Below are 13,102 nucleotides of genomic sequence, written 5' to 3'. Positions count from 1 at the left end.
CCGGTGGCCAAAGGAATAAAAAATTTATATATATAAAAAACCATTTCACCGTACATATCACATTTCATCGATTGTGGAAACATGCGTAAACAAAAACAATCAAATCCTGAATAGGATATTATCACCCTCCAACTTTATTGCAACTAATCACTTCTCCAAAGCCTTCAAGGACAACGTCACACAAATAAATTTTATTTTCTTTAACACAAGGGAGACGTGCTTATGAAGTAAGGGCACACAAATAAATTTATTCATTTTAACACGAGGGAGGGCCAATGTTTTATTTTCTTTCATTTGTAATTTTTTTTATTTGAAAAGAGTATTAGAGAAGAGAGAAAATGACTAGAGATGAAATTGAGAGAAATAAAGTAATTTTATAGGTCGTTAACATAATAGTAAGATAAGAGAAAAATATATATTCTTTTGTTTTAAAACATTAATGGCAATAAAAAATCATTTTTTAATCATTTAAAACCCAACAAATAAAGTGATATATTAAAAAAACACAAATCACCGTCCATTCTCTTTATTTAAGGAAAACCTTAAAAAGGCGATGGATCTACCTGCACCCTCCTGACTCCTCCCTCTCTTTCTTCTCGGCCGTCACACAAACACAAGTGTGTTCATCTTCCCTCTCGATTAACTTTCTTCCTTTCCTCTTAAACTTGCCACTACCAAAAGTAGTGTAAAAAAAAAAAACTAATTAAGTTGAATATGATTTTCAATAGATGGATTCTTTTATGATCATTATCATTAAGTTATTCACCTAAACAACAACATTGATATTTTTTCCATTATTAAATAACGTTTATTATTAACCTTAAAGGGTTGATCTAGTATGACAGAGTCACGTATCTGATAGATTTTAAGTTCGAACTCCCACTCATATCTCTGTGAGGTGAATGTAATTCTACCATATGTATACTCGTAGAAACATGAACATAGGCGGCTTGGGTTGTAACACTAAACCCTCACCCTAAATTTTGTGTATAAATTAATATATATATATATATTAAAAGAATTAATTTAACTATTTATAATTAAATTTAAAGTTATGATATTCATATCATTCTCATATAAGATCATTATGATTTATGTATCCCCTAGTGTTAGACATTTAAAATCAATCATGTATATATTTTAATGAAAAAATGATGGCATGAATGATGAATGCAATTATTGATTTTTTTACACGCCAAATAAATTTTAGTAAAAGACTTATGGTACGAGTATTACCAAAGCTAAATACGTAAAACATATATACAACAGTACAAGAAACCTACTCAATTATTGATTACGGAACCAAAGCCAACAAATATGATTTTGATTGAAATGATGCCACCCAATAATTAAGTATATATAGTATTTTTTTTATGCTTTTGGAATAAACTTAATTATAGCAGGCTCTCTGTATGGAGACAAACAAACTTACCTGTATAATTTTGTATTTTGTGCCAAATTTTTACGATACCTTTAAATCAAATCAAATATATATATGCCAATTATCAATGGCCTAGTCACACTCAACTAAGTGTTATTCGTTATTGGCAATTTTTTAGAAGATTGCTGTATTTAAGTGTTTGAGAGATCTCATATAACTTGTAAATCACTTATAAGCTAATTTGAATTTATTTTTATTAATTATTTTGATTAGCTTAGGAATAATATATAGTTATTCTTATTTACAACATGTTTATAAAAATAAATATTATCCACAACATATATATTTTCAATTTATTTCAATAAATTTCTTAAATTAGCCCATAAATAAATGTTCATTGTCCTAAGCTGATAAGCTATTTATCGAAACACACTTAGACAAATTAATGGTAGAAATAAGTGGGAAGAAAGATAACATAGGTTAGAACAGAGAAAAAAATAAAAAAAATTGGAAAAAAGAGAATTCTGCACTATTACTTAGAACAGAGAATCCTTTTTTTAGATACAAATTGTGTTTTGTATTATTCTAACATTTTTCAAAAACAAATGAGTAAAATACACTTACCCCCCTCAAGGTTTGCTAGAAAAACACTCCACCCCATTCTTATTCAAAATCTACACTCCACCCCACTCATTTTATCATGTTAGCTCCATCCAAAAGATGTCAACGGAATATTCTATTCAAATCAAAATTACTTAGTGTAAACTTATTTTTCCATTTCATTTTTTTTGGTTATTTATTATTATTATTATTTTCAAAAAAACATCTCGTTCAAATAAAAATCGTTTAAGGTCAGTTCCATTTAAAAAAAGTTTGTTTCAACAAAAAAGAATATAACATCACAATTACTAGTAATACCCGGTTTATAAAGAATTTTTATAAATAGTGAAGTATATAAAAATATTTTGAAATTAATTTCATACTAATTAAAAATTCACCAAATAAATACTAAGTAAATTTCTTTTGCCTAGGTTTATAAAAAAATGTTGCTTATGAATTCATTGAGTAATGTCTAGATATTATTAGAAAGTGACGTTTTTTTCTGAAAAAAAATAACCAGAAAAAAATGAAATGGAAAAATAAGTTTACATTAAATAATTTTGATTTGAATGGAATATTCCGTTAGCATCTTTTTGGATGGAGTTAACCTAATAAAATGAGTGGGGTGGAGTGTATATTTTGAATAAGAATGGGGTGGAGTGTTTTTCTAGCAAACCTTGAGGGGGGTAAGTGTATTTTACTCAAAACAAATCAATTATATGAAAGAAGGAGTATGCATGGTCCATATGTAAGGCTCCCAGAAATGATTATGCTGGAGGTTGTGGAGGGAGGCACAGGGGAAAAACTAGATGAGCACTAATGGAATCTAAAGAGAGTAGTCTAGTAGGAGAGTTCAGAATACTTTTATGGAAGGCAAGAGACAAGGTAGTAGCAGAAATGTGTATGGAGGAGATTGTTTTGTTGTGATGATTAATGGGGGGCGCATGTGAATAGAGGTGGGTACATGATTTGTCCTTGTGGAATGGTGACAGTACTGGAATATGCAGTACCAACAAGAACCAACATCTCGAAACTCATATCATATCATATGATCCGGGTCATGTTGTTGTATGTATATGCATCTGAATCTATACATATCCTATATGGACTAGACACAACTTATCTCTCGGTATATGCTAGCTTGTTACGTAAACAATGTGATATATTGACTGTAATATTGTTATATGTTGCTTAATTAATTTGATAAGTCTGTGTTTGGCAGCTTGTTAGTGCAGTTTCCTTCCCTCCTTTCATTTGCATTCCTGCCAACAACATTGAGAGTTAGGAAAGTCTTTTGTTTTTTAACAGAAAGCTAGAAATCATTACAATTTGTACTCTACAAGTATCCTCCACCGAAATAATTTTGTCTGAATCTAGAATATTCATATTTTGGAGTCTTAGTAGGTATTTTCCTCACATATTTCATAAGTCTCGAATCTAAATTAAAACCTTTATTATTTAGGAGAAATGTATCCTTCAAGAAAAGTAATTTTGTTTCAACCAAGAACATCCAATCACGATGGCCGGCAAACTCTCAGTAGGTTTTTTTTATAAAAAAATTAGACACATATCACCTAAATCAACCACATTTCAATTCTGAATGAAACCATTAAACTTGGAAGCATGCATGATAAAGCCATTCAACTTATTTGTGAACTTCAAAGTTTGAAAAACAAAGTAATATATTTTATAAAAGAAAAATGAATTTATGAAGCACTCAATATAGAAGGTGAACCATATATAAGTAAATACAAAGTCTACAGAAACCATTACATGAAAGGTGAACAACCTTGACAGCAAGCCAACTTGAAAAAAATAAAAATGACAGAGTAACCTCCCCAATTTAACCATAAAACATCTCCAACAATAGCTCGTGAGTATATGAATTCTTCTGCAGAATGGCAAAGATACAACAGTTATACTCAATCCTATGAAAGAAGTAATTTGAAACCCCCGGCTGGCCCCTTTCAATAACAACAAGAATAGTAACAGCAATGGAATTAAAGTAGCAGCCCCCCATGGTCAACCTCATCTGTACGTTGTCCTGAAAATAAATTAAACCTAGCAAGATTGTCATACCAAAAAGATAAGCAGCCAGGAATTAACTTTAACACATATTTATCCAATACCACGTTCTAAATTGAATTTGATCAATAATATTATTTACAAGCACGGTGATATGCTTAGAAGAAAAGTCTAAATTGCTAATACTTTGGCCCTGTTTAGTTGTATGGTGAACATGTTCACTTCCTTCTCTTGACCCTCTTTTATTCACTTACTTGGGCCCTTGAGCATTGAGCCCAAATACTCATCATTTTGACCTATAGTTATATGTTGTCATTTTCTTGTTTTTGGCACGCGAAATGGAGCGTTTGTCGGTGTATGTCACTCTTTCATACAATTATACCTACTATCTCTCCACCAATCATAGGAATCTATGCTCCACATTGCTCCCAATTTCTTGTGTTGTCAAAGATTTATTTCCATTTTATATATGTATAATTCTTCATTATTATCTCTTGTGAGTCGTGACTGTTATTGGAGCTGTTGTATTTAACTGACTACTTACTTGGTAAACAAGTAGGCTTAACCATAGTTAGATTAGTTAACTAAAGTCTGTTAGTTGCAGGTTAGAAGTTAGATGTAGGTGAGTTAGTTAACCTTTCTCTAGTTAGCTTGATGTATATAATGTAATTCATCAGAGTATTGAATTCAATGAAATCATTTCAATCATTTCCAATACTACCAACATGGTATCAAGAGCGAATTTTGCTTCCGCGTTCTCTCTGATAGATTTTCTCACCTTACTCTCCATTTTCCCGAGAAAATCCCAAATTTCTGTTATACTTTCTCGGTGACGGTTATATTTTCTCACCGTTTCTCGGCTACTTTCTCAGCTTCCTTCGTTCTTCCCTCTCCTTCTCGGAATTCTTCTCTGCTTTCTTCGCAGATTCTCAGATTCTTTGTTTCGAAGCTTCTACTTGTTCATCCATAGCGATGAGGTCACCGATTACGCGTGCGAATTTGGTTGATTCCACGCATGAGTACTACATTCATCCGAATGAGAATCCTTCTCTTGTTCTTGTTTCTCCAATTCTCGATGGTAGCAATTACCATGGCTGGGCTCGTGTAATGGCGATGTCGTTGCAGATGAAAAACAAATTCGGATTTGCAGATGGATCGATTGCGAAACTTGCTGATGATGATCCTATGCTATCGGCCTGGAAACGCTGAAATAATCTTGTTCTCTCCTGGATCAATCATTCTGTTACTCCAGAGATCGCAACTAGCATCATTTGGATCGATACTGCTTCAGCAACTTGGCAAGATCTCAAGGATAGGTTTTCTCAAGGAGACTCAGTAAGAATTTCTCATCTTCATCATGAACTATATTTTCTAAATCAAGCAGATCTTTCGATTACTGCATATTATACTAAGATGAAGATACTATGGGATGAATTGTGCAACTATCGCCCGATTCCTGTTTGTGTTTCTCCACTTGCATGTTGTTGTGAAGCAGTAAAGGTTTTCAAACAATATCCTGAGAATGATTGTGTGTTGTGCTTCCTTCGTGGATTGAATGACAATTATGCTGCTGCTAGATCTCAGATCTTGTTGATGGAACCATTACCTACATTACCAAAGATCTTTTCTATGATGATACAGCAAGAAAGGCATTTAGGTATTGGTGTTCTTCCTGAACCAGCATCAATGGCAGTTCAATCTTCACATGCGCAAGGCTCCCATTCTCAGCATTCTACTTACAACAAGGGAAAGACAAGTTCTAAGTACAATTCTCACAAATCAAATGGACAAAGGCAATGTACTCACTGTGGCCGATTGAACCACACTGTTGAAACATGCTTTCTCAAGCATGGTTATCCACCTGGTATTCCAAATGGATATAAGCCAAAGAAGGCCTATGCTGCAGTTGCAAGAAATGATTCTCATTCTTCTCCTAATCAAGATGATCCACCATCCTCTAGTCTTGAACTGAAAACTGAGCAATTTCAAAGTCTCCTAGCACTGCTTCCTGCATCTAAACCCACTGCAGTTTCACATCCTATCTCTAAGGCAGCTGCAGTTTCTACCAATCTTGTGAGCAGCCACAATGTTATCTCAAATAACATAGGTCACACTTCTTTTCAATGGATCTTGGACTCAGGTGCCACTGATCACATTGTTTCTTCATTATCCTTTTTCTCTTCTTACTATGCTATCAAACCAGTGCCAGTTTCACTTCCTAATGGAGCACATGCTATTGCCAATCATTTGGGAACTGTATATCTTTCTTCCACTTTAACCTTACACAATGTTCTTTACATCCCTGGATTTTCAGTTAACCTTGTTTCTATTCATAAATTGACCAAAGTCCTGAACTATAGATTGACTTTCACATTCTACTTTTCTCCAAATTCCTTCTCTTCCTTCTGCATTGAGTGATACTGCCAGTGATCTCACACCACCACATCCCACACCACCATTGCCTGATACTCATGCAGTAGTTGCTCCTTCCTCTTCTCAACCATTATCACAGCAACCACAGGATCCTCAGCACCCTCCCTTAAGGCATTCCTCTAGACACACCCGCAAACCAACTTATCTTCAGGATTACCATTGTAATGTAGCTCATACTTCTTCTACAGTGGAACCATCATCTGGTATCTCTTACCCTCTTTTTAATTTTCTCTCATATGACTCTTTATCCTCTTCACATAAATCCTATGTTTTAGCTGTTTCACAAGTTGTAGAACCAACCACCTATGCTCAAGCAGTAAAGCATGAGTGTTGGAGGACTGCAATGGATCTTGAAATTGCAGCTCTTGAAGGAACACAAACTTGGTATTTGACAGACCTACCCCCAGGGAAACATCTCATTGGCTGCAAATGGGTGTATCGGGTAAAAAGACATGCTGATGGGAGTATTGAGCGGTACAAAGCTCGTTTAGTAGCAAAGGGTTACACACAACAACATGGCCTTGATTATTTCGAGACTTTCTCTCCCGTTGTCAAAATGACAACAGTTAGATTATTCTTGGCTATGGCTGCTTCCCTCAACTGGCATTTGCAACAACTCGATGTTAGCAATGCGTTTCTGCATGGTCACTTAGATGAGGAGGTCTACATGTCATTACCACAAGGTTACAAGGCAGGGAAGCCAGGTCAAGTTTGCAGGTAAACCAAATCTCTCTATGGTTTGAAACAGGCCAGTAGACAGTGGAATTCAAAACTCACATCTTCCTTGGTTAACCTTGGCTACACTCAATCCAAATCTGACTATTCCTTGTTTGTCAAGCATTCAGCCAGCCATATCACAGTTTTATTAGTGTATGTTGATGACATAGTTCTAGCTGAGGATGATCTTGAAGAGATTCAACATGTCAAAACAGTTCTGGACCACCAATTTAAAATCAAGGACTTAGGTGCATTAAAGTTCTTCCTTGGTTTTGAGGTTGCACGTTCTAAAGAGGGTTTGGTTCTGTCTCAACGAAAATATGCTTTAGAACTGATTGATGATGCAGGACTTTTGGCTTGTGCACCAGTTACTACACCAATGGTCCCTGGCACCAAATTTTCAGCAAGTTCAGGACAGCCTTATACTAATGTTCATTCCTATCGCAGGCTGTTAGGTCGCTTGCTATATCTCACAAATACTAGGCCTGACCTTTGCTTTGCAGTCAGTACATTGAGTCAGTTCCTTGCTAGTCCACAGAAAGACCATTATGATGTTGCACTTCGTATTCTTCGATACCTCAAACTGCATCCTGGGCAAGGATTATTTTTCTCATCCACATCAGCCCCTACTCTCACAGCGTTTTGTGATTCAGATTGGTCATCCTGTATTGATACTCGACGCTCAATCACAGGCTTCAATATTTTCTACGGCTCTTCTTTGATCAGTTGGAAGTCTAAGAAGCAGAGTACCATATCACGATCTTCCTCTGAGGCAGAATACAGGGCCATTACCTCGACTACATGTGAACTTCAGTGGCTTATCTATCTTTTGAAAGATTTGCATCATCCCATGCTTGCTCCTGTGGCTATATATTGTGATAATCTTTCAGCCATTCATATTGCACGAAATCCTACATTTCATGAGCGTACCAAGCACATAGAAATAGATTGCCACTTGGTTCGAGATAAAATTCAGCAAAGCATCATAAAGCTCATGCCCATTCCTACCTCAGCTCAACTTGCTGATCTGCACACTAAAGCTCTCCATCCTACTCAATTTAATAATCTTTTGTCCAAACTGAGTGTTAGAGATTTATACGCCTCAGTTTGAGGGGGAGTATTGGAGCTGTTGTATTTAACTGACTACTTACTTGGTAAACAAGTAGGCTTAACCATAGTTAGATTAGTTAACTAAAGTCTGTTAGTTGCAGGTTAGAAGTTAGATGTAGGTGAGTCAGTTAACCTTTCTCTAGTTAGCTTGATGTATATAATGTAATTCATCAGAGTATTGAATTCAATGAAATCATTTCAATCATTTCCAATACTAGCAACAACTGTTGGTTATCCAAAGAAATCTCATCACGGGACCCTGCATGAGGTTCAAGCTGGTCAGATGACCTACTCCAGGCCGCTTCCCTTATTCCAACTAGGTACGCAGTATGCTGTCCTAGTACATAATACTAGCCTTGATTGTATTCCCTGTTTGAACTCGACCTACCATAATTGTGGGGTATGCTTAGGGTCTGACTTGGTGGGAGGGCAAACAACCTCCCAAGTTCAGAGTTTAGAAGCAAATAAACTTGAATGTTTTTAGGAATTAGTGGCCTATTGAAAACTAATCAACTCAAATAGAGCATGCTTTTTAGTCCTCTTCCTAATCAACCATCTCCTCTGAAGAATGTTCTCTAAAGCCTTCATAAACACTCTCTTTCCCAACACATTGACAGCCAGAGTATATCTCCACGGTTTGGATCATTCATCATATTCTTCCTCACAAATAGCGGTACTTGAACATAGGTCAAAGCACGATTCTCCCAAGATCTCCTCCTAGTCATTGTACCAACAATTTTTTTGGAAGGTTATCAAACATCGAGAAACTATTTCCATATTCATCCCCTATGTTCCGGGAATGGACATTCAAGAGAGGTATAGTACCCAGAGGTAGAGGGATTGTGCTAAGAGAGAATCAGAATGAGAGAGAGTGTGCTGAATTTCGAGTGTTATTTCATCCAATGAGCCAAAAGTCCCCTACACTTGATAACTACCTCCTATTTATAGAGCTTGGGTACTACCTATTGGGCCAATTGGGCCTCCGAGGTCAAGGCCCATCTGAAGGCCAGAGCCCCGCCTCAGGGCGGGATACATGCTGGGCGTTGCCCCTCTAGGGGCTCGCCCAGTCCACTAGTCCACAAGACACCGAGCTCGAGGTACGAGAGCTAAGGGTGTCTTTTAAATGCTTTTACATATGTCTTACAGTACACCAGAATCTGCACTGCCAACATGGCTTGAGAAAAGAGAAGTAAACTATATCGCCAACATGGCGTGAGCAAAAGGAAACTTGCATTTTCAGTTACCCAGTCCACTGACTTGACGAGCAACCCGAGCTGGCAAGTCCACTAGTCCACAAGCGGCGAGAACGATTACTTCGTATTGGCGATAAGTTGGAGCAGGTGTATGATCGTTCGCCGGCGGAAAAGGTGGCAGGCATGGGTCATGTGCTGATCATTCAATCACCGACTGGCGGTAACCCCGGCGAGCGACTGAACTTTGTTGTTGGTGTCACCTGCCAGGCGATGGTGTTTGATCTTTATAATGACGAGGCTTTTCGCGCTTTCCCACAAACAATAACAATTGGGTTTGACAGCCAAAAGATGAAGGGCGAGCGCCCTTGGTCCGCAAGTCCACAAGCTCGAAGCAGGAGAGCGAAGTGTGTCTCCAAACTGTGACCGTCAATCTCTGTCCCCTTGTGATTCCCCTAGCAAGTCGCCCGTTGCCACTTTCCACTTGGTACGGCGTTCCTCGGCTGGCGGTTTCGACCAACGCGCAGGAACTATTCCCAAGTTTCTAGTTGCAATAGCTTCCCCGCCTAGAAGATCACCTAGCCACGCTACTTGGCGGGATCAACAAAGGATGTATAAAGCGTGTAGGTCGCCGACATGGCGCAAATGAAACACAAACCGCCAATAGCGCAAGGAAATACGCAAATACATGAATCTCCGATTGACGCGGGACCTAGAAAGATGGTGTACAAACGCCTACAAGATTAAGGAGTCGTGGTGGCCCGCCTTATATGACGTGACTCGCTGAATAGAAGCTGGCTCGCCTGATGACATGGTCTCCCGCCAATCTCCCCCGCATCCGCCCCTCGTAGCATCTTCATGGATCAAGTTGCTTCCTGGGCGAGCCCCCTAATATGGCGAAGGGACTCAACCAGTCCACAAGACACCGAGCTCGAAGCATGAGAGCACAATGTGTCTTCAAGCTGAAGTCGCCGCCGCATCGTCCCTAGGAGAAGATCCGCCCAGCACGCATGCTCCTTCACTCGCCATAGTCTACAAGTCCACCAGACTCTGTGTCCAAGTCATGAGGAGTAGGAGTGTCCTCACTTGCCGCATCGCCATCACCATCTTGCTTTAGCCTTATAAGAAATTAGTTTGACTTGCTCGCCACTCTCAGCGTAAGGCCGCCACCATTTTGCGGTAGGTCGCTACCCTCATTTTTGGCGGTAGGTCGCAACCCTCTTGCGGTAGGTCGCGACCCTCTTGCGGTAGGTCGCCACCATTTTGCGGTAGGTCGCTACCCTCATTTTTGGCGGTAGGTCGCGACCCTTTAGCGGTAGGTCGCCATCCTCTTGCGGTAGGTCGCGACCCTTAGCGTGAGGTCGCCACCCTTTTGGCGACTTTTGTGTGTCTAAAAACTGAGTCTTACAGGTCGCCACCCTTTGGCATGAGGTCACCACCCTAGCGGTAGGTCGCCACCCTTGGTGTGATCGTCCCATTTCGGGACTCAAAGTGCTTTGGGTTCCAATGGCCAGTTGGATTACCAAAGCGGTGCTCAGTAGAATGGGCAATTTGTACCCCACACATCGCCAATGAATCCGGTGGTTACGTGGGCTTTTCCGGGGCTAATTTAGTTCATCGTGAAACTTGTTTCACTTTGTAACTAAATAGCGCCATCAGGAGCTTGTCCCACCCAATAACAAACCGCTTATGGAAGAGTCTTCCAAGTTTCATAAAACTTTAATGGTGTGCCTCAATTCACCCACTCCTTCTCTTTGATCCGATTTGCTCCTCTCTGTCTGAATCAAAACCAGTGAAGACAATATAACTTCTAATATCAACTTCAAAATAAGAAAATTAGGAAATACAACAACTGAGAAGGGAATCAAATGAAAGATGGAGGAAAAGTTTGAAGGAATTGGAAAATTTGTTGCCAGCGATCTTAACCATAGCAACGCTTTACTCGCCAAACTTCCACGGCCAAAACAAAACGTGCCCGCCAGAATTCCGCCGCCAGAGTAAAACGTGCTTGCCAGATTCCAACGCCAGCGACGTTCTCCCGCCGCCGAACTCCATCGCCAACAACACTTGCTCGCCGCCTAACCTCAAAACGTGCTCGCCAAAGCCAACGCGTGCTCGCCAAAGCAAACGTGCTCGCCAAAGCAAACGTGATCGCTAGAATTCCAACGCCTCATAAAAAAAACGTCTCGGGATTGGCTCTGCTCTTCATGTATTGTGCTCTGGACAGATTCCTCGCCTTCGTTCTTTTCTTCGTCATTACCAATCTGCTCTCCCTCACCTACATGCTTCCTCGATCTGAAGCTTCACCTCTGTTGACGCTCTTCATTGTCGGTCTGAACCGTGTTGCTCCGATCTGCCATCGCTGGATGCGCCTTGAAGAATCTCGATCTGTCATTCTCTCGTGAACGCACCTTGTTCTTTCCCCTCCGCCTTGTCACCGATCTGAAACTCCTCCTTTTATCGCTGCTTGGGCGACGTGTCGCCCTTTTCCAACTTCGCGCGCTTTCTTTTGAAAGCGTCGTCCTCCTCATCAAGAATATAAGTGCTGGCGCGAGCACGCATCTCCTCCATCGAACGCGCCGGCTTACGTGTCAATTTGCTGTTCAACCCTCCCGGTAGCAAACCGTTTTTAAATGCTAAAGCACAAGCTCGAGGCTCCTCGTCCTCAACCTTGACCGCCGCTGCGCTGTACCTTGCCATGTACCCTTTCAGTGATTCTCCTTCTTGCTGGCGAATATTATATAGGTCGTTGATCGTCACCGGCTGATTCTTATTCGCCGAGAATTGCACTAGAAACTTGGATGAGAAGTCTCTGAAATTTGAAATCGATCCGCGCGGCAAAGTTGTGAACCACGCCATCGCCGTCGATTTGAACGTCGATGGAAACATCCTGCACTTCACCGCATCTGACGCCGCAATTATCACCATCTTCGTAAGAATCCAGAACTAACGTTTTCATGTTATCCAGAATCACCACACTCTCGACATCTTCCGAGAACGGACGGAACTCAGCCACGGAATCTGCTTCTCTGCTTCCATCACCTCGCTGCTCGCGGCGGTAGAAATCTAACTGAGCCTGTAGATGCTCATTCCGCTGCTGGATGTTGCCAATGCTGCGCATCAAATGGCGCCATTGCTCCTGCGTCACCGCCGGTTGTTGTTCCGGAGCAGGTGAATTCTCTGGTGAGCGCTCCAGAGATCCCACCTGTGAAGGCGATGGAGGAGGTGGTGGTACAGGAGGTGATGGAGGAGGAGAAGGCGATTGTACTCCTGTCGTTCGTACCGGAGAATCCAGGACCACACGATGAGGCCGCCGAGGCGGCGAAATCCGCTGTCGCATTGGTGAATGATGTTGCCTCCTGCGTCGAGTCTCCATCCAAACCAGAAACGATGCAAACTCGATCGGAAAACCAATCACTAATCACAGAATCAAAATCAGAAAACCAGAGAATTGCCTAATCACAATCAGAGGTAACTTCATGCACAATCAATCCACGTGAATGGGAGTAGAGAGTTTACAGTCCCCACAGACGGCGCCAAATGTTCCGGGAATGGACATTCAAGAGAGGTATAGTACCCAGAGGTAGAGGGATTGTGCTAAGAGAGAATCAGAATGAGAGAGAGTGTGCTGAATTTCGAGTGTTAT

Source organism: Lotus japonicus, chromosome 1 (genome assembly GCF_012489685.1).
Source record: "Lotus japonicus ecotype B-129 chromosome 1, LjGifu_v1.2".
Classification (NCBI taxonomy): domain Eukaryota; kingdom Viridiplantae; phylum Streptophyta; class Magnoliopsida; order Fabales; family Fabaceae; genus Lotus; species Lotus japonicus.
Note: the sequence above shows the minus strand (reverse complement) of the source record.